General features: G+C 34.0%; 1 pseudogene; it reads left to right on the forward strand.

Annotated features, from left to right (window-relative positions):
• Positions 1–23,409: 23,409 nt before the first annotated feature.
• Positions 23,410–24,159, forward strand: part of LOC107144394 — a 14,871-nt pseudogene continuing 14,121 nt past the window's right edge.

Below are 24,159 nucleotides of genomic sequence, written 5' to 3' on the forward strand. Positions count from 1 at the left end.
CCAAGCCCAGCCAGACTAACAAATTTTTAATTGATGGAATATGTGACCAAAAATTTGGAAAGCACTGATTTAAAGTTAACCATCTTAATTATTACTTAATAATTACTGGATTCTGGTAATTATTCCCCCTAATGAAATTTCTTATCTTTAGGCCATTTTTTCTACTGGGAAAATTTAAAGCTACTTCAATGGAACACAGAAAATAAGCCCAAATGTCAAAGCATTGAATAAGAAAATGGAAAGAACTTTTTCAGACTGCTTAGTTCAGATTAAGCTAGAGATTTTTCTCAAACATAAGTACTTGAATTAGGACAACTATTTATTACTTACACATAAACATATAACTGAATTATTTAAACTTTTATCTATCTTTTGACTTTATAAAACTAAATCAATACAAAACTTGGTGCAATTTAAACACAAAGAGCCACATAAATATTATGCAATCTAATCTGAATAAACTAGTCTTATTAAACTTTGCTTTTCTTTATACACTCAGAAAACCTTTACTTTCTCTTACTACCAAGCAGCTGAAACACTCTGGACCTTTACCTTCTTCAGTTTCTCAGGGGGAATTTTTTTTCTTATTAAAGAAATGCATATAATTCCTTCTCTTTCCTGTATTAGAGAAATGCCATTGATGATAGAACTTGGGTGAATTTCAAAGATCATTTCAACTCCTACAGAGGTGCTCTTTTGCTAATCTTGTGGGCAGGGGGCATAAGGGGCATCTTTATTCTGCAATCTGTATTTGGGGTAAAAATGGGAGTTCCTAACCCACTTGAATCTAATGTATGAAATATGATATGTCAAGAGCTTTGTAATGTTTTGAACAACCAATAAAAAAAAAAGAAATAGATTTCTTGATCTTCCTTCTTTAAGATCTATAAACTGGAAAAAGAGAATTGGCTCAAATCACCCTATACCTGAAAATGTTTGAATTTGTGATAAAATTCTAGTCTTTCAAAAGAATCTTAAGCCATCAAAAAACACTTCCCTGTTTTAATTTTTATTAAAGATGGTAATTAAAATGGGATTGTCATAGAATACAAGACTTATGATGAAACATTGGCTTGATTGCTTTTAATTATAGAACAGAATCATGCTATGCATACTCTTTTACAATGTGATGTTTTCACTGGCTATTAGGTGTCTAAGATTCTTCCTTATTGATATGTGATACTGTTGTTCATTGATGCTCATGACTGAATAAAATTCCATGAGTCATTATACTGCAACTTACATTGCTATTCTTTATGTCGACAGATATTTTTCTTAATTATAGGCTATTTGTTCTATTAATGGCAATGTCACCATGAACGTTTAGTTATGCACTTTTTCAAATGTGTAAATATTTTCCTAGGCAAGAACTTCCAAAGTCCAGAATCCACAATAAAGTACAGTTTGCATTTAACATAAGTTACATACCTGGGCACTCATAAAAAAAAAAAAATGTCAAGTTTCTCCAAACATTTTTTACCTACTTAAAAGTCACTCTAGAATTTCTAATTTATTTCCATATAATACTCTATTACATATATATTATTTATATATAACATACATTGTTTTGTTGTCTACATTGTTCTGTTTAATATTTTAAAATGCTTGTAAGACAATTGCAGTTGCAACCCAAAGTTCAAAAACACAGTTCTCGTTTATAAACTTGGTAGAAAAATGCTCAGTTTCAAATATGCATTTCTTCAACTTTATAAGATGATAAGAACTATTTTCAAAATATAAATAAATCAAATTGAATTTCAACCTATACTATAAAGCAGTTCATGCTACTCTACACAAACACTGGGTATTATCAGAATTTTGGAATATTTTTTGTGAATATAGATCACATAAAGTAGTATCTTTTTGTCATTTTTATTTTCATTTTCTGATTAGGAATAGATTGAATACTATTTCACCTTCTTTGAAATGTTATTTGAGTTTCTAATGGAATTTCTAGCAGTGCTGCTTTACAAACTAATTTGTGAGAAAGTTTAATATACGCTTGATGCTAATTCTATCCTAAATATACGTGTCAAATGTTATCTTTGCTTGGGCTTGTTTTTCACATATTTATTGAATTTTTGATGAAAAAAATTAAATAGCGCTAGCTCCTACATTCTTATAAAGAAACTGAGGGTCTCAATCACTTGACCAATGACACAACCAATAATTAAATAACATATTTAAACAGTGCCAGTTTATTCTAAATTCTACCCTTCTAACCACCATAAATACTCCTTCTCTGCTATAGGCAATCATATTTTGTTCTCTGCTTAATGTTTATGTCACCTTGTTTCACATCTAATTTTCTTTTTGACATTTATTTGCTTTTTATAGCACCCTGCTATCAAATATCTCACTATACATTAATCATTGCATTTTTTTTTCTGTTCCCTGAATTATCAGCTTCACTCAGGGTCACTTTGTTTGTTTAACTGGGTACTGTCTTAAGTACTTCTCACTTGCCTTAATGTGCTTGATGTACTTGTAAATCCATAGCTATTTGTTTATGTCTAAGACTAAAGACTTGGGTATCTATTTTAGATATCTTTCATGATGTGTATGTAGTAGGTCTATTCCCAATGAGATCTCTCCTATGAAAGAAAATTTGCACTAGCATGTCTGTAATGGGTAGGATAAGGTTTAATTATTGGAAAGCTTCACTTTAGGGTTTATAGGTATGGTTAGGCCATGTGTACGAGTGAGCAAGTGTATGTGTGTATAAGGGAGGGTAGGGGAGGGAATATGGCATTACTAAATTCTGAAGTTGTCACATCTTACATTCAGCCTTCACTAAGTCAGTGATTCCAAAACCAGCTTAAATAAAAAAAAATTGCAGATATATTTTTATTGTCTTATCATTTTCCTCTGCTACAAGTTTATCTTCTTACTTATTGTATTTTAACTTTATTTCACTTTTAGTTCAATAAAGGTATGACCAAATGCACGAGCCTGGTTTTCTATTGAATTAGATACGCACGAACCCTGTAGCTTTTCCCCTCTATCCATTAAAGGGTTGATTAACAGCAGTTATGATAGCTAGAAGCAATGAGAAGTAATCTTCTCATTGGATATTTACTTATTTAGCAAATACTGAGCATCTTGAAGAAATCTGGCTTAGAGTGATCAGAATAGAAAGAGAACAAAAGAGAAATATCAGATTTGTGAAGGTTGGAGTTAGTGTCATGTATTACTAATGGTGAAAACTACCCATTGCTACAAAGAATATAAGTAAGATAAAAATTCTAGAGGGATGCTGTCTTGGTGTTATGAGGGATCTCATTGGTCTATGTAAGCCCACATGGTCTACATGTACATCCTCTACCTTTAATCTGTCAACTTATATCCAGCCTTTCACAATGTGATGCCATGGTTCTTTTAAGAATGATAAAAAAGACTATGTAAGCCCTTTCAAAGTGAAATTACTTGTCTACCTGTATATATTAAACATTTATAATTCCATGTATTTTTCTGGTTTTTGTTTTTGTTTTCTTTTTTGGTTGCATCTCTTTTAAAATGCTTGAGCTGTAAGATTCTTTGATGACTCTATAACAACACACAGTTTAACCACTGAGTTCAGTGTTCACTAAGACAATAAAAAAAATGACTAAAAACTCACCCCTTCTAAGGAACACTTTACTAAGACTTGGTAAAATATGTGTGGTCCTTCAACTGTTTTCATAACATACTTTTAGGACAGTTGCATGCCCTTTGCTGAGCTCTGAACCTCATTTCCTTTCTAGGTATGAGATAATGAACTAAAGACGTTACACTAATGCTATTTAAACTTTCACTGAACTGGATATAATAGAATATAATTTTCTTCCAAATCTCAATTATAAATCCCAAAATATCCTCAATAATCAGCTCAGGGTAAGATAAGGAAATGCTAAGAACATTTATCTCATAAATTTGAGCTTCAAAGGGTTATCTTGAACTCTTTCACTGTCACAGAAGTATCCAAGCAAAGGTCAGGTTCTCATTAAAGCTTATCTGAAGCCAGAGTTATATGTTATGGTTTATTGCCTCAAGTACCAATTAATACAGGAATTAAAGAAATGAAAAACCAGTGATTCATACCTTTGCAGGCAAATCTTCATACTTCAGCATAATGCTAAAATATTAATTGTCATTTTAGTCATGTAGTATTTTATTAAGCACTTAACTCTGTAGGTTTTATCAAAAGATATATAACATTCATTTTTAACAAAATGCAGAGGAGATTTGGGGAACATGCACTCAAAAGTAATAAAGTAAAATCTTAGAGGTATTTTCTAACTGGTGACTTAAATGTGGACATCAATTATTAATGAGGTTGAAATGCTTAATAATAGGGGACAGGAAAGAGGCTATAAAAAATTGCTAAAATATCACCATGATATCAAGGGCGATTGTCTTCTTAGGAGGCATGCAAAAAAAAAAAAAAAAAAAAACAATAAAAGGCATAATCGCACACTACAGCATTAATGAAATTTTTGCCTGCAAGACTGTTGAAGATGGAGGAGAGGACAAAGAGAGGGTGGTTAAGGCCAAAGAAGGGGGCATTTTGTTACTGCTATTTTATGTAACCCTGAAGCATTTTCACCCTCCCTGAAGATAAATGCTAACCCAATATTACTGACAGTCTCCTTCAAACACTCTCAGGCACAGTTTTCATATGTATCAGTTTCATGATCAGCCTATGCTTCATCCCACCCGGAGTCCTGAACCAGTATTTCAGGAAAACTCATATTTGTTCCTGGAGCACCTTAGATTCTGTCTCTGTCTCTGTCTCTAGAAAATGAAGCCACCCTTTCAAATATTTTACCTCTTTGTTGCAAATGAATCTACAGATGAACTCAGGAAATGTTGAATGAAAAATTCCTTGTGAATAGCAAGCAAACAAAACTTCAGGAAGAAAATCATCTTTGATAAATTGAATCTTCTTGGCATGTGCATAAAGATGGCTTCCTATGTTAATCCAGCTGACATCCTAAGCCTCTTAGGATGTTTTTTGACTGAAACATATTGTCCAATTTGGAAATCCAGCTTTACAAACACCTTTTCATTGGCACTGGCAGAAAAGTCCAACTTTTCTGTTTTAATACGGGCTATATAGTTAAAAGTGGATGTCTTCTGTCCATTTCCTTATACAAAAGAAAACTTGGCCACCATAATTTGTTTGATTATGTAACTACATTACTCTGCTGCTTCTTGACTAAGCTCCACATCTTAACTTTTCCATCACACTTTTTGTAGGCAAACACAATAAATGCATCATGGGCTAAAATAAAATGAATAGTTACTTTTACACTATCTAATATCTTTTCTGTAGAGATTAACAAACTAATTTCCTCAGGATTTGGACCACCTATTTTTTTCTGAACACTCAGGAGTTCACATTAAATGCTATGAATTTTATTTTTATAAAATTATAAATATGTTTTAGTCAGCTTTTTTGCTATTGTGAATAAAGGCCCTGATCAGAAAAAACTATAGAAGTGGAAAAGTTAATTTAAGGGCCCAGGGTTTCATAGGTCTCAGTCCTTATATAGCCAGCTCCATTCCTCAGGGCTTGAGGTAAGGCTGAACATCATGGCGGAGGAGAATGGCAGAGGAGTATAGCAGAGGGAAGAAGCTCACAGGATAATCAGGAGGCAGAGACAGAGAGAGACTCCCCTCTCCAGATACAAATACATACCCCATAGCCAAACCCCTGGCAACACCTTACTTGCCTACAGTCATCACTCAGTTAATCCCATCAGGGAATTAAGTCACTGATTATTTTCAAGCTATAACCCAATAATTTCTCCTCCAAACTTTAGTAAATTGCCTCACAGGTGAGCTTTTGGGGGACACCACATGTAAACCATAACAATATATAAGATATATGAACAAAAATACATATAGATAAAAACATATAATCAATAAAATATATCCAATTTTATGTTTATAAGTAATATATGCATACGTATACATACAATCTTCTCCCTCCTGAACACTCTCAGTGAAAGTTCTTACATTCTTCTCTCCTGCCAAAGATGAAGGGCCCATCCTGCTTGAAATGCTAACTATGGCAACACTTTCTTCACTCTCTAGATCTTGGCGAGGCATGTTTTCCTATTCTGTATCTCTAACTTCTTTCTTTACCTTTGCTTTTTCAACTCAGATGAAAATCATGCTGAAACAAATGCTAGGTCTACATTGCACCCATCAAGCTACTGAATCCTCACTCATTTCATTCATTCCCACCATGAGAAGCAATGTGTTGCCAATGCAAATTTTGTCTATAAAGCTTGCGTCCCTTTTCATTCCACTTAATTACACACTGGTCTCTTTTACTTCTCTCTGAGTTTACTCATTGTTGTGTAGTATTGATTACAAAATATATATACAAACAGCTTTCATCTATTGATAGCCCCAATATCAATGATAATTTTCTCTTAAATATCTTTTATTAAAATGTCTTGAGCTTCTCCAAGTCAGAATATTCCAGAGTAAATTTTGAATACTTTGTCTTAAACCCTGCTCTTTGTTTGCCACTGTTCTAAACTAAGCATCTCCATTTTTCTCCTGTACCATTAAAATTCTGAATTATTTTTGAAGTAAAATTTGTTTTTAAGAAGTTTTCTTTATATATTTTAAAAATTGCAACTTTCAGAATAAGTAATAAAATATTTTATAATACTGAATTAAGCATCTCTTTGGTATAAAAATCATACAATTTGTATGATTCTTAACTAAAAAAAATCAAATCAATAACTATTAACTAATTTGGTAAACAAAACTACACTTTGCCCATCCATTTGTCCCCTTTTGTAGCACCACCTGCGAGGCTTAAGAATATAGATAGCTCTGAGCTGAGTTCAGTGGCACACGCCTGTAATCCCAGCAGCTTGGGAGGCTGAGAAAGGAGAATCTCAAGTTCAAGGCCAGCCTCATCAATGGTGAGGCCTGAGGAACAGTGAGGCACAAAGCAACTCAGTGAGACCCTGCCTCTAAACAAAGTACAAACTAGGGCTGGGGATGTGGCTCAGTGGTTGAGTGCCCCTGAATTCAATCCCCAGTATCTTAAAAAAAGAGGTACATATCTCCATATCTACAAAAAAGTAAGATCACATCAAACTAACATCTTTGTTAGTTGACTTAGTTGTTGATACATGATACAAACTACAAAAAAAAAAAAACCATAAGATACAGAATGCATAAAATAGAACATTGTCACTAAGATCAAATGATATGAAATACAATTACATCACATAGATTTGATACGCTGAAAACAAAACAATTTCTTTAGAATTATCATATAAATAACTTGCAAAGTTCAAAATGTAATAGTGCTGAGTCATAAATTGGATATTTTAAATACAGCACTCAAACATACACAATATAAAATATAATACATATTATTTGTAAAAGTAATTAACCATAAAAATACTAGGGGTAAAACAAGCATTTTTTTTCCTGAACAAGCTTTCACTTTCTGACGTAAAAACTTTTTTACAAAGCATCTTAGGCAAAATATTGATATTAGAATCTATCATCAAAATTCAAATTCCCATTTAAAAAAAAAAGAGAAAGAGAACATTTTCCCTCAAACCAATGAAGTTCAGAGTCACACGTTTTAGAGAAACAATTATAGTCTTCATTCTAACAACAGGAAGAAAAAAAGCTTTTAATTATACTTATCAAGGCTTTTATTCAACAAACATTTAACAGTGTTCTGTGACTCAGTTTCAGGCACCCAAGAGATAACAGTAAGACTCAACAACTGGGTTTTGGAGAATTTAGCCTAATCGTGTTGAATTTACCACTGGCAACCTCAATTACCTCCTTTGCTCCATAAAACGAAATTAAACTTCAAATTCTACCATTCTTACATCTTTTCTCAAAACGAATAATGATCTGTGTAATATGGTACTGGTAGTGCTGCAGAACTATTTTCTACTGATTGAATTAACTTCCATAAGGGCTTATACATAAGTTTAGTAGACAGAAAGTATTTAATGATTTTAAAAAAACTGATCAAAAAATATCAGTATTCTGCTTTCACAAAAGTCAAGGAAGCCACACACACACACACACACACACACACACACACACACACACAAATGTATTCTAAATATACAGACTGCTGAAAAGAGATCATCAAAAATCGTATGCTAACAAGTATGTTACTGGAACAGCTAAGCAGGCCAAATCATTTATGAGGTTTCAAAGAACCATAGTGTTCTTTCAAAAGGTTCCACCATGTTTTAAGGAAATATAATTTTCTATACATTTGAGGGCAAGATCTTCCATTTGAGTTGGTACTGCAGAAGTGGCTTCAATAAGTTTGGTTAGCGAAAATACTAGTCTCCCATCTGCAGACCCATATCTTCCAGAGTGGGTCCATCCTTCACCAGCTGCTCTGCTGGAAACAGGCCAGCCCAAACTCTCTGGGACACCAGAGGAAGATGCTGAAGAACATCCGAAGACCAGAGAGAGAAATGATACATGGGGGAAGCAAAGAAACCCGAAACCCCTAGGATCAGCCACAGGGAAAGGTTGGGACTGTGAAATCCTTCCTGAGCAGCCAAACTAACAAGAAGTCTTTCAATTGCTCACACCCAAAGCGCAAATGCTCCAAAATATTGAATTCTTAAAGATCCTTTAAGACGACTCAACTCTGTCACTTCTTCATTAATCAATCAATGAATTCATCATTATGAAATTTCTCAATTATTCAACTCTTACACTGAACTACTAGGAGGGACATGAACTGATACTAACATTGGAAATATCTTAGTCAATCACGTTGATACACATCCCTGGCCTTATGGAGCCTCAGTAGTCTTCCTTGACTTTACCCCTTCAGAGTTTTCATGAAATATTGTTCAGCCTGGAATTACAACTACCAGGTTGTTTTTATTTATTATGGCTTATGAATGCCAGCTGAGACATTGCAGGAAAGAACTGGTTTCACATTGGCTTGTCTGAACAGGTGTCTAGTACTACTACTTTCATTTTTGGCCAGTACCTTGAATCTCATAATTATTTCAGTAATGTTTGTTGTTACCCACATAAAGTAAATGTGCAGTCTGAGGGGGTAAACACAATTACAAAACCAAATGTTGAAGACACTTGCTCTGAGGAATTATGTTTTCAATATGTTGGTCCCTTCCCCCTTGTAAACATTTATGACTGTTTAAGAGGAAGTCTAATTTAAGTTTGTTTGACTTAAAGTGACTAAATTATAAATTTATGTTTAAAGTATGATATGTATAAAACTAACATTTGATTAGCCCATTGCTTAAAATTTCTTACCTTTTTGACTTTTTGAGCACAATCTGAAAGAAGAATAGAACTACATGTAGTGTAGAGCACAATAAAAAGAAATAGCTTTGGGCTGTGGGGGTGCAAAAACAGCTGAGAAACTCCTTAGAAGTCAAAATGAAAGAAAAAAATTATTATTTGGAGAACATGCAACATCATGTTTTGGAGAGAAGAATAAGAGACAAAGATTGTCTCTTCCTATCTGATAGGCCTTATCAGTGATAGTTATTGAAGAAAATGTCAAATATAGTCTCATCATGTTATCAGATGATGAACCTATTTGTAACTTAAATTTCCCATTTTTGATATGATAGATACAGCTTAGTCAATTACCAAAATCCTGTTCATATAGCACTTAGTGAAATTAATAAAAAAATTTCCTTTAATATTTTAAAGATTTTAATCATTCTTCTCTGATTCTTACTCTTTTTTTCTGAGAAGTAAAGCAAGTCTTACTTGTGATATCTTTATAGAAGCTTCTTCAAATTTTTCATACTCAAAAATTTGTTTTCAAATCAAAATATAGTGATGACTTAGATTATGAAGTTATTAAATCCTTTAATTCCATCTATTACAGCTTAGTTGAGTATATACCCATAGTTTGCAATCAAACAATTCTATGAAATACAGAATAGGCATACATAAAACTATATATAGCATATATTTAATAGGCTTGGTAGGGAAAGTGTAAAGCTGATATTTAAATAAGATGATTTATCTCATTAGAAATTTTTGCATAAAATTTGTGCCCTTAGCTTTGTAAAATAAAATCCTCAAAATTACAACAAGAAAGAAAGAACTTCAGTGGTAATAAGTATGGTGTAACCAAGGAATGGTGGCTTCCTATAGCATACATAGATGGCCTTAGATCTAATTAATCTGTCTTAGTTGTCTATGTTGAATCCCAAAGTAGAAGAGTCTTTTTCTCTCTCTACATCAAAAAAGAAGTAAGATAAGAAATTTTCTAAAAGGAAGGAGAAGAAGAGGGGATAATGTAAGGAGATGAGGAAAGCCTCTTCTATGTAGTAGTGCTTCAAAATTCTTATAGCTTTTTGAATCTTTATTTCTCTTATACTTTTTATCTTCACATTCTGAGATCTTATTGTTTCTTAAAGTTATTCCAATAGCTCTCTTCCTCTTAAGTATGCTACTTATATTGAAATAAAACATTTGAATCTCTTTGAATCTATCTCCTTAAACCATTAAATTTGTATTACCTTCACTTTTTTTTTATGTTGGGATTTTTCAGTGCTGTAAACTTGGTCTCTTCTTCCTCATGATATTTTCCCTTTTGGGAAAACTGCACCCATTTTCGTGCTGACTTCTGAATTGATAACTCCAAATCTACACCAATTTTACTTATATTGCTCTTCTGTTTATAACTTTAATTTTAGGTAATTTGAACACTTTGAACACTAAAGGTAAGGTGAATGTATTGTATGTCCCTCAAAGTATTTTTCCTTTAATTCCAGCTTCTCATGATACGAATGTAATCAATATCTTAAGTTCTTCCTTCTCATAGTAGTCAGGTGCAGTGACCAGTAACTTACAACTCTGGCTTGTGTCTGTCTTTCTCATTTACTCATCCTCAGTCTACTGAAAGGGCCTCCTCACTGGTGTCCACTGGTCTGACGCATCTTCACATGCTTGAGTCAATCTGCAACAGCTGTTTTGATAATGTCACAGCCTCTTTCTATATAGACTTTTCAATAAACAAGTTTACAAGAAGGGTAGAATGAATTCGAATTCTTTCCATAACACATAGCCACAAATAATGGTTCCAATTTTTATGTAATAACCATAACACAACTAAGAATAGCAATGTAATAGCAGCTACCATTTGTTGACTATTAGACACTGTATTAATATATTTCTTACATAGTATCTCAGTAAAATCTTAATTTTAAACCATTTATTATTGGATGTACACTAGGTATGTCTTACATTTGAGGCTTGGAGAGGTTAAGAAATGGTTCCATGTGTGAGAGGAAGAGACAGGATATGAAGTGATGTCCTTCCAAAATCCATAACCATTCCATTTTCCTCATATCCTCATATCCATATAGTCTCCCTAAATGCATTTTACAACTAGGTGTGCTATGCTCTAATTTAGATTTCACTGATGTTTGTTGCCTAACCCACACAAGCATAATATTTTCACAGATATTCTCTTATTGTTTCTATACATTCTATAAATCAGTCTTTCTAGCATGAGTTTTAATAACTAAGTACCTTTACTTATAATTTCTGTCACCTTATGTAAATTTGGATCATTATTTTAGGTTTAACTCAAATGCAAATTCATAAAGCCTTCTGAAATTAAATTAGCTGAAATTCATGGTCTTTTCTATCATTATTCATTGTACACTATTTGTATCCTCATTATTGAACCAAACATATCTACCTTTTTGTATACTACTTCCTATGTGCCTAGGAAAGGTCATATCTTCTTCATCCTCACAACCTATAACAAATATTCTTTGAAATAGTACATGCTCAATAAATGCCTATTGAACAAAGGTTAAATTGTATTTAGACCTGAGTATACATAAGAAACAATGTTTTAAGATAAAAATACCAGGTGACTATTTATTATTCAATGAACAATATAAACTTGAAGGCCCCAAATGGGAAACTTTAGCCATCTTAGATTTCTTTTAAAGAAAATCAAAGTTCTGTTTTCTGTGGTTTAAGAGCTTGTTATCTCAATTCTCCCCTTCACTTCCTTGGATTTAGAGAGATCAATGTGAAACATTTTTATCTTTCATCTTCCTTCTCCTTTCCTGACTCTGGAAAACTCTCAATTAACCAAGAGGTATATGGAAACCAACAATGATGACTTTACCTATTTAATTCCCCAGAAACATGATGCTTATTGCCCAATATTTCACACATTTTTGCAATCTGTAGATATATTTCAATACTCAGAAATTAGCAAAACTCAGAATGTTTGCTAATCAGACCCAATTTGAATTCACTATGCATAGAATAGACATTGTATCAAAATCAATTCCATAAACTTTAGGGGGGGGGGGGGAAGTGTGAAAGTTTCAAGTGTCAAAATTTACTGACGGACTCAATTATTATGGTTTTGTCTTAAACATGTTCTTTTATTTCCAAGACAAAGGTGGCAGCACAGAGTTTACATGGATACAGTTTGCCTTAATATAAAATGGAAATCGAAAATCACACCCACAGCAATCAGTGAAAGGCACCTTTCTACATAAATGACACAGTTGTGCTGATAAATATTATCAACTAGGAAGCATTCTTTTTTTTTTTTCAGGAGGTTTGACTAATTGCTGTTCATTATTTTATTATCCTGTGAAATGGCCTAAAATCTTTCCCTTTCAATGGGAAATAAGAAGGCCATTTTAAATTGCTTAATGGGGTTCCTGCCATTTCTTTTCCTCCACAGGAAGAAAGCCACGTGGGAGTCTGTGCCAAATCTTGCTCTCCTGAAAATGCTGCTGGAAGGGATGGCCAATCAGAGCTCTCCCAGGAGCAGAAACGCAGCTGCAAGGATGATGTTTAGCCAAGTCCTTCTTCTTTCTGTAGCTGTTTCCTACATTCATTTTCCCCTTCTCTGAATAGTGCTGATGAATTAGCATGGGGAGAGCATGTGCTGGATTTTGGGCATGTGCCTTTAGGGCCTGGAGCCACAGCCTTCAGGAGTCATGCTGTGGTGGCCATTAAACAAATGACAAAGAAAGAATAAAACAGTCCTTCTTAGCATAAATATCCAATGATTGATGACAGTCTCTTTATTTATTCCTGCCCAGAGTGCTTTCAAGTCTATTCAAAGAATCAAATCCTGACTATAATACAAATCACCAGGAAAATATTTCATACTTCATGTAACAATTCTTTCTCTGAAGTATATTTGCTTCTCTCCCGTGCCTAAAACCCTAACATTTTGCTACACCTAGTGCTGCCCTTTGATTGTTTTGGAGATTTTGTTGATTTTAGCAATTTAACCACAATCTTCCTCCTCCCTATTTCCAAAAATTTTAATGCATTTAGTAAGTGGCATGACTTAGTTATGTAAAGAAAGACATAATTCGGTTTAGAAATTAGTGACAGCGTTTTATTTTATTTATTTTTTTTTTTTTTGAGGATGGGTAAACCTTGCAGATTAAATTTGTAACAAAGTGAGGGCAGCTCAATCTGCATGAATATCTCACTTTTTCCCCCCCCAAACACAAGAGCCCCTTCAAGCAATCGTATATGTAGGGCAGTGGTGTTCCCCACACAAGGTAGTAGCAGTAGAAATGTGTTCCCCTTCCCTTATTCTCTAATTCCCAGCACATTCAGTGGATTACATTCTGTTTATGCATCATGCACTCCCCCTGAGCCCTGTTTCTTTACAGTACTTACTCCTGCTGCTAAAAGGAAAATAGGTTCTGACAATCCTCTTTGGCTGCCAAAGCTGCTGCCTCTGAATGAACACATCCTGCTTCCAGGAGTCAAGCTGATCCCTGTGATCTCTGAATCCAACAGGAGCTCAAAAGAATTCTGCGAGCCTCAAAGGGCACAAATTGCTATTCGCTTAGGATTTACAGAGGCACCAGAGCTTCCTCACGGAAGAACTGATGTTCTCCTGCCTCCAGACTCCAAGGATGCTGCTGAAACAGCTCAAAGTGCAGATGAACTGGAAGGCCCCAATCTGCCTCTGTCTTTGCCCTTCCTCCTGCATGACACAGCTCAGTTCAGACACAATAATGAGGCCATTGAATTTCCCTCTGCAGCTGGGAGCTGACTGTAAATGCTAAAGCTAAGTTGTTGAGATGACTGTGTCAGGGGACTTGTAAATGAATACACTGTCATTCCAATGTAACCCAATTTACCCTGTGTTCCTAGAGAATGGTTTTAGACACTTGGTTTAAAGCCCTACTGTGATGCTCTGTAAAACATCTTTAGAACACCTTCCCAGAGGAAAACTGACAACTAAGATGACAGCTTAGAGAGGGATAAAAGAATCACAATGGTATAGCATACTTTATAAACCTTTGTACAGAAGGATTCAAAGATGGTGAAAAGTAAATGACTTCACAATATCCTCAGGAGAGAAATGTTGAATATTTTTCATTTAAAAAGTAATAATGAATTAATTATTGCAAAGCATCATCATTTTGTAATTCTCTTAATAAATATGACAGGAAGAAAATGTTCTACTCCAAGCAAATGATAAATGAAAATCAATTATTATTAATCTTAAAGATGTTCATTTCAACATAAAGACACTTCCCAGGATTAGGAAACAAAATAAAAACAGCATATAAAAATATCCAAAATTGATTAGAAAGACCAATTAAAATTGCTTAATTTCATTTATATATTTTGCTGTTATTCAAAGTTTGTCAGAAATATATATCTTGAGTTTGGAATTCATTAAATGATTTTGATCATAATTCTTTTAGAAATAGATTTTCAGAGGCCCTCTATATTTTGATTATAGTAAAAACACATTAGTTTAAGAATTTTATGACAGAAAAGAGTCAGTAGTTGATTGCATCTTCTAGGTAGTATCTCAGATATAGGGTGTCTTGTGTCATGAATATATAATTCACAGAAATAGGTGAAACTTTAGCAGGGATTTTATAACAGAAATGAAAAATAGGATGTCTGGGACTAGATGTGAGCTCAGTGGTGGAGTGATTGCCTAGCATGTGTGAAGACTTGGTTCAATCCCTGGCAATGAGAAACAATAAACTAAAATAATATAGTAAGTGTTTCCTAGTACTTTACTGCTGTTGAAACAAAATACTTTAAATTGGGTAATTTATTAACCACAGAAATTTACTTTTTACAATTCTGGAGACTGAGAAGTCCAGTATTGGTACCCACAGGATTTGGTGCTGGTGAGGGCCCCATCTCTCTTTCCAAGAAGGTACCTAATACAGCTTCCCCTGGAGGTGACACTGCGTCTTCACCTGGCAGAGAGATAGAAATGGCAAATTCCCTACCTCAAATTATTTCAAAAGACACTAAGCAATCCAGGAGGGTGAGATCCTCCTAGACTAATTACCTCCTAAAAGGCCCCATCTCTTAATAATGCTACATTGGAGATTAAGTTTCAAAATAAATTTTGGAGGGGACACAAACTGTCAAACAATAGCATAGAGATTGATTTTTTTTCCTCCCCACTCCCCACAATATATAGCATTTGAAACTAATGAATGTTTGCATATTAGAAGGGGCAATAAGAAAAAAAGATGAGTCACTTTTTCCAATTCTCCTGGTCTCCACTTTATCCCCTCTATTCCTCAGTAATTTGGGTGGGCTTAGTAGAGACATAGCTCAACTCTGATCCACACTGTTAAGTGAGGCAGCTGGAAGGCTGGAGCCAGGTTATGTTGATCCATGGCAAAGGTGTTGGTTAAGGCTATTGGCTGCAAAGGACTCCAAGCAGCCTGGACTTCCTCATAATGTGGTGACTGGGTGAAAAAATGAGTGTTCCAAGAGTGAGAGCCAAGTAGAATGCATGTCACCACCTGACTTCATGCTAGAGTTCTCACAGCATCATTTCCAGAAATCCTATTTGCTAAGGCAGTCACAAAGGCCAAAGTTCAAAGGGAAGGTAGAATTCGCCTTTCCATAGAGTTGAAAATTTCTTGAAGAGCATCAAAACATTATTGTGAACATTTTAGGAAATGCCAATGTATTCAAGAGTATAAAACAGTATTTTAGGTAGAGTGATACTAAATTCCAAATGAATACATTAAATATACATTAGGTTTTTGTTATTTAAAGATGAATGCACTGTTGCTCACTGATCTCAGATGATAAATATATTCAGATGGCACTGTTGATACCAACCAAAAGAGAAGAGCAAAACGGAAACTAGAAATTTAAAAACCCATGCTTTTTTTCTAAGACTTGAGGGTTTTTTTTTTCTTTTTTCTTTTCTTTATAGACTAGTCAAAGACAATTTCTCCATTGTCCCTGTGCTTTAGATTGTTACAATGCACCTAAAAATACGGTAAAGGATGAGATAAAAGTCATAACACAAATGTCAAATTGTATTTTGATGATTTTAAAGTATTTCTGATCCTGATTACAAACAATTATCCAAAACCGGATTTATAAGATAAATTTAGAGAAAGATTTTTAATTTCTTAGAGTTGTTAGTTGTGGCAGTGAGTAGAGAACAGGAAGATTTTTTCTATTATTTTAAATTACAAATTCTGATTATTTTTCCTTGAAACAGAATCAGTGACAAATTTATAATTCATGGAGTGTATATTAAGGGGGTATAGCTGGGATTTCTGAAGAGCAGATTGATATGCACAATATATTCAGATAGTTCCTTATACAAATGAATCTGTTAGAGGTATTTTCTCTGTTAGATAACTTTGTTCTTGTTGGTCATATATTATTTACTCTACATTGCAAGAATACCATTGCTTATAACATAAAAAAACACTGATATTACAAAACAAGTTAAATAAAGAGAAACATGAAATGCTAAGATTTTGAACATTTGTCTCAAGATAATCTTAACTAGGTCATAAATGGTATTTATAAACTCAAAATTCAATGGCACATGAAAAAGTCTATTATACCTCATAAATGCAGAGGAAAAAAGGAGTTAGTATTATATCTATTTTTTTTAATTTATATGACTTAAGTCTATCCATATTTAGAATATAGTATTTGTGAAGTGCTGGTGATTTTCTAAATATTTCTTGTTACTCACTTATAAACAAAAAGCAGCAAAATACAAAAATATAAATCTTATTTTAGAGCAAAATGTTAGATTTCTAAAATAGATCTGAAGGGGCTGGGGTTGTGGCTCAGGGGTAGCGTGCTTGCCTGGCATGCATAAGGCACTGGGCTCAATTCTCAGCACCACATACAAATACATAAAATAAAGGTCCATCAACAACTTTAAAATATTAAAAAAATAAAATATATCTGAAAATCAGTATATATTTTATTTTGATATAAGCAATTAAATTTCAATCTACATGTAATCCTCAAATTAAACCTGAGATAAAATTTTTATATAATTTTTACATTTATATTTATAAATCAGATTTCAAATAAAGTATTTGTGTTAGTTGTTAAATAAGTGAAAAGTTAAAATTACTTTGTATGTGTTTATTACTAAAGATGGAATTAAATTTATATACACTAATAGTCTTTCCTAATATTAAGCATTTTGCTTATATTTTTTCTTTTTACTTTTTAGTATATACCACATACAAAAATTGTAATATTTATTTTCAAATTTCTCTGAAGACTTCACAGAATTATCTCGGTCACGATAAAGGACTTCAAAAATTGTTAGAAATTACTCGAGAACAGATATTATAAATCATTGGGTTAAAGAGTAGAATGTTTCTGCAAATCCATCAATGTTATTCTTTGGCAAACTTTTGCAAACTACATATGCTTCTTCTGTCAATTCAAACTTAAAAGATCGACCATTTACATTCCAGGTCATCTATGCCCAGTAATTCTGGAACATTCCTCATATTAGACAATGGTTTTTCCTCATCTAATAATATCCTCTTGAATTCATTTTGGAGACATGTAATTTTGTCTACATTGGCACAACAACTAATGGCACTATTGTCATTTATTTAGTTGGGGCAGAGTTTGGTATGTTTGTGGTTGTTTGGTATCCTCTGAACAGAAGGAAAATATTTCAGAGAAGAACTATTTTTTCAGACATCATCTGATTTTCTGACTCATCCCCAGATAACAAATATTCATAAGCAAGGGTCTGCAGTTTTTCAGTGAACCCAAGTAGGACTTAATCATATTTTGTCTCATCTACTCAAACTAGTATCTGATGAGGGCCACAACCAAGTTAAGATGGCGCCTGGCAGTATGCTAGGAGGAGTGGTTTCTGAGCCAACACCAATGAGCCATTAAGATGATGAGGATTCCTTAATGACTGACTGCTGTGTCTAGATGATGTCAATTAAGTTAAGCTGTGTGTAATTAGTTGGGTATAAGTACCTCTGCAATCTGGCAGAGAAGCGGCTCCTGCTATCTTTGTTGCCTGCTACTTTGAGTTCTCAGTTCCTGCTGAGTTCACTCACAATAAAGTAGTTCCTGCTTCAACCTTCAAGTTGCTTGTCACCTCTGGGTTATTTAACCCAGCCAGACTACGGCAAGTATCTTTGTGGCTTTAATTACATTTAGTCATATAAATTTTTCTACTATGTATATAAATGAAAAACTGTATTTTGTTTTGTTTCAAACTTTGCCAAGGATTCTTTATTATATCAAACATGTCAGAAAATCACATCACTACGTGCCTTTTTGCCATTAGGTTCATCAAAGCTGCACAACTTCCTTAGTCTAAATTAATAGCTCACACATTCACAGTACAACTCTTTACAGATGTACAACTAACCACTTCATTAGATCTTCTTACATAATTATGACTCAGCACTTACTCTATACTCCTTTAATTCCTCTGCAGAGTACTGAGGACAGTACTATGTGCATAAGTAAATTATATTATCCTGTAATTTCATTTTGCTTTAGCAAAATAAATATTATAAACCATATATAATTGGATAGAATATTGGGAGTAATCAGGGTTCAAAATCATTACCTTCAATACACCATCCTGAGTCCATCTGGGAATAGTCCCATAAATAGGCCACAGGGTGGCCTGGCATACCCAATACACTTTAAGATTAAGGACTTCAATAAACCCAGATCTTTTAGACAAGGAATTGCAAAAGAAATGCTTGGAAGGCCAGGCAGTTGATATGAATGAGTGAAGTCAGTCAGCTGTGAAATAGTAAGGAGTGGAGAAGGTTACGGAAAATTTAATGAAATACATACATTCTATGAAAAGAAGGCAAGAACAACTTGGTTGCAGCCAACATTGCCTTGGAAGAATGAGAATCCAGTATTCTGTCATTTATTTCTCAAGTAACACAGAATATCCAGAAAAAAAAAAATGGGTAAAATTTCTTAAGTTTAATATACTGTGCATGACAAACTGATGCAAAATTTGTTGTAGACTACCCCATGGGAGTGCCACCTTGCAACCTCTATTGCTATGACCTGTACAACACTAAACAGTTCTCTGTACACAGACTGTGAGCAAGCTGAGAAAATAAAAATCAAAATAAATATTAAGAAATAAGACAAAAGACATGAAAACAGTTGAATAGCAGGTTTGATGGGGACCAGTTATGGTAGGAACTGGATCTAGCCACAAAATGGAGCCCACATTCCTTATTTATATGGATAGGAACACCAATGGGATTCAGAAAATGAAGAACTTCCTGGGGAATACAGGAAGAAGATGGTAAAAACAATTTGGTTGGGGCTTAGCAGGTTACACCCACCTCCTCTACTTCTGAGCTGCTGCGTTTGAACTAGGGCTATAGGAGCCACAGAGCAGGAGACCTCCAATCACGATTTCACCAAGAGTTCTAAGAAGAGTTCTCAGAAGAGCAACACTCCTGCCTTGAGACGGCTCAAACAAACCCATAATTCATTCATGGCCCCCAACAGTCTATGTTTTTATTGGAAGAAATACTATCTCGACATGAAAACTTAAGCATGAAATTTACCTCTCAAAATTTATTTTACATTATTATGAAAAGATTATTGCTGTCTTATCAGTTATAATGGTTTACACATTATTTGACCTATACCATTGGCAAAACCATGGCAAACAAGGTATTTTGCAGGTTTTAATGCACTGTGATCTTAACTCTTTTTCAATTCAATTTGTGTCCATTGATTTTACCACTTGTCACTATAGTTTTGAGAATCAATTGACTCCCATAGAGCCTATACACAATACACTATCTCAAGGAGCCTTTTGTCTTATCATTCAAAATAAAAGATTTTATATGATTTCCTTTTTGTAATTTGAATGGGTGCACTTTATACATTTGAAATATCATTAAAATAGAAACTAACTTACAAAAATGTACAGGAGGCTTAATGTAAGAGAAGAGGATATATGTTTTCAACTCCTTTGTTCATTTTTTCCACTTTCTTTTTAGAAATTGTTTCTGTCAATTTTAATTTTCACTGAGTTGTGTGGAAACAGGATGCAAGGAGACAGTTGCCTCCAACTGCAAATAGCAATCAAAGAGTAGTAAATGTTTTCAGCAGTTGCAAGTTTCCTTGAATCTGTCTGGAACAGTATGTGGTCAAATAAAATATGCCTTTCTGGAAAAGCAGCAAGAGATATCATGATGTGTTTTAAATTTAGGAAGTGAAAACTAACTCAGAAAAGACCCCAAAATTATAGCATAGAGGAGGTACAAAGAAATTGTCATAAATAAGAAGAATCTAAGACTCAAAGATGTGAAGAAAGAGCACAAAGATGTGAGGAAAGAGCCACTTTTAAAAAAAGAAGAAAGTAGAACAATATAGGTCAGATATCAGCATTTTAATGGCTATCTTTGTAATGGCACACATTAACAGAGACATTGCAACTATTTCTCCTGGACTCTTATATCTTTGGCAGTTATGAACATATCATTAATCATTTCAAAGCTTCTGTGTTTGCTTTTGATGTCATTCCTATACTGCAATTAAAAACAAGAAAGCAAAACAATGACATAATCAAAGCACCAGAGTCTTAAAAATGGAATTTCTTGAAAAGCAAATGTAGAAATTATATGGAATAAGGTGAAAAGATCCTGCTTGAATAAAATAATAAGGTTATGTTCCCTGAATCTAATGAAACATACTTTAAAAAAAAAAAAAAGAAGTCAAAAGCACTCTGTCAACTTCCTTTAACTTCCTCAAACCTTAACACATCTTGGCTTCAAATGTGTTAAAGAAACTCAGTGGTACTTAAATACATATTCTCTCTAGTGAGATTGTAAGAGTTTAAAAATGGATTTTGGAATCTTATGCCATATACCATTCATAGCAGATCCAAAGGTTTCTATGTTCAAGTGGCAGAACAAATCTAAGAAAATTTGGTTTAGTGCTCAGATGAAACTATCCTAACTTCAAGGCCAGGGATGCCTCCTGGTGGGGATGAATATATAATGATCACAAATGAAAAAAAAATAAAAATTTCTCTCAGAAATATATTCACCAACCACAGTTAAATTGATTTTAAACTTTTGATGTCCCCAAGGATGAGACTGTATTTTTAGATGAAACATAATATCTCTCTTCTGAAAAAATATTGGACTAGATAAAGTACTTCAGGGTACATTAGTGGGAAAATTAGTAAAAATGATATTTCGTTATACAACTGAAAATGAGTACTTAATGCTGTTTTGATGGCCTGTGACAAATATCTTCTGTTGAAATTTGCAAAATAATGCCTGGAGTTGGAAAGCCCCAGCAACAGGAAGACACTGTGGATTGCTATATTCATGGGTGGGATGACGCTGTTTAAACAAAAGTGTTTTCAACACAATGAGACTATTTTGATCATTGAATATATTTTACAAATAAGTCCCAAAAGAAAAAGAAGAAAAAATGATTAAAGTGGGTTGATTGTAGATAAATAGTTTTTGCAAGAGGCCTGAGTATAGGATAATAAGCTGTCTTTTCAGCCATACTGAAAGCCACTCTTCTTTATGGTGTTTGGAAAATTATGTATGTGAGTATATATAAATTAAAAGATAGAAATTAATTTATTTATGGTTATAATTTTACTTGAACTTGCTGTTAAATTCAACATACATAAAATTTAGGTCCAACATGTACATACTTTTAAAAATATTATTTGTGTTTGTACTTTAAAAACTAAGAAAATATTTAAAAAACAATGTATTCCAAAATACTGGTATGAAAGAGAAATTAATTTAAATAAACTTTTATTTAAAACATTGCATGAATGTTTAAACAATTGGAAATATTTGGAAAGGCAGCCTTGCACTCATTCATATCAATAAATTATGTCTCAAATAGTACAAGTGAGGCATGCATAATGTATACTCTTTAAGAATCTTTTTTTCCCATTGTTGAAAATAAATATAACATTCACATAGCAAAATACATATTTATTTCCTGAAAATAAATTACATTTTATTACACATAACACTTCTAGAAGACTTAAACCTTGGTTTCAAATGAAACCTCAAACATTAGTAGAAAAAATCATAAAGCCAAATGTTTTCTTAGTTGCAAATCAAATTAAAATATTTCCCTTGGATTTATCATGAATTATGCAATATCAGTAGAACAAAGGAAGCTGAGAGAGCTTTAAAAATAAAAAATTTTAAAAAAGCTTTAGACATTTGAGAAAACATTTGAGATACTCAATAAACTCCAAATATAGCCAAGTTCATCCAGCCTTAAAAGTAATTAAGAGATAGTTTTAATCCTTTTTATTTGAATTAATATCCTCTTGAGCGTGCGCTATAGTTTTCCTTTCCCAGAAAAATATAAAAAGTCCTCATGACTCTAAATGAAACATATATTTTTAATTTTTTTTTCTTCTTTATTTCCCTCTCATCATCGGCCTTGGATTCCAATAACAGGGGCATCTGGTTGTTGGTCCAGCAAGCATTACACTACTGTCAGTCCACTCGGTCTAGCAGAACATTGATTTTTAAACAGGGAGCCTTGAAGAGAATAATTCAATATTCTATTAGACAATGAACACTGGCAGTCGAATTGGTGGGAGGGAGTCCTTCACTCCACTTTAATGTATATTCATGGAGAAAAAACTTTTTTTTTTTTGCTCCTGTTAGATAGAATGTTAGTCTGTGGATGTATTTAAGAGAAAAAGAGGTAAATAACTAGGGGAATCCTCTATTTATGGGAAAAGGTGAGAATAGGTAGGAAAAAAGAAATCACAAAGGAGTAGAAAGGCTATAAGGAAATGCATGGTTCTATGACGTTAGAGTTTTATTGCTGAAGTTGCTTTTCATTTAAAAACTCTTGGGAGATCCAAGGTAGTAGATTAGAAGCACTCAGCTTCTCCATGAGATAGAATCAAAAACATAAGGAATGTAGCTGCTTGTTGAGTAAGGGACCATGGGAGACTGCTGGGATCCAATAGTGCAGAGACAGAAGAACCTAAACCCAAATATCTGGGATAGTGGCAAAACAGGACAGAAGACAAAAGAAGAATACCCCAGCTGGGATTGCACAGCAGCATAGCATGAGGAAACAGGATACCCTGGGGCCAGAGTGGGGGGCTGTGTCAGTATGAGGGAAAGCCCCATCCCAGTGAGCTCCACCTTTACAGGATTTGACACCCTGCAGACAAAGTGTGAACAGATAAGAGACCTTAGGGAGCTGACTCTGGGGAAGTTCTCTGCACTTTCCAGTGTATTCTGCTGGTGCTGTAACCAGGAGACCTTACGAGAAGGGTCCTGTTTGTTAGGTCACTTTGAGGTGGGCTGAGGAACAAAGCACCAAGCAACCCATGTGCACAAAAGAACTACCAATCAGGCCTGGACAGAACCACCTGTCAATCAGCGGGGTCTCCTAACCAATCCTGAATCTCAGCAAGCTCCCCTGACCAACCCCAGTAGGGCAAGGGATTCTAAAAACCTCTCTTTTCCTGTCTCAAGCCCTCCCTTCCTGCCCTAAGTCCAATAAAAGTTCTAGTCTGGCTGAGCCCCGTGCGCTTCTTCCTGAACAGCCCTGATAGTCTGGAGGGTCTGGCCCAGAGCGAAATCTCAATAAATCCTCCTTCAGCAGCCTTTTTTTTTGTTCTTAATTACATTAGCTGTTTTTTTTTTTTTTAATTTTTTATTGTGGGTTGTTCAAAACATTACAAATTTCTTGACATATCATATTCCACACTTTGATTCAAGTGGGTTATGAACTCCCATCTTCACCCCATACACAGATTGCAGAATCACATCAGTTACACATCCATTGATTTACAAATTGCCATCCTAGTGTCTGTTGTGCTCCGCTGCCTTTCCCATCCTCCCCCCTCCCCCCTCC

The sequence above is a fragment of the Marmota marmota genome, unplaced genomic scaffold, assembly GCF_001458135.2.
Source record: "Marmota marmota marmota unplaced genomic scaffold, marMar, whole genome shotgun sequence".
Classification (NCBI taxonomy): Eukaryota; Metazoa; Chordata; class Mammalia; order Rodentia; family Sciuridae; genus Marmota; species Marmota marmota.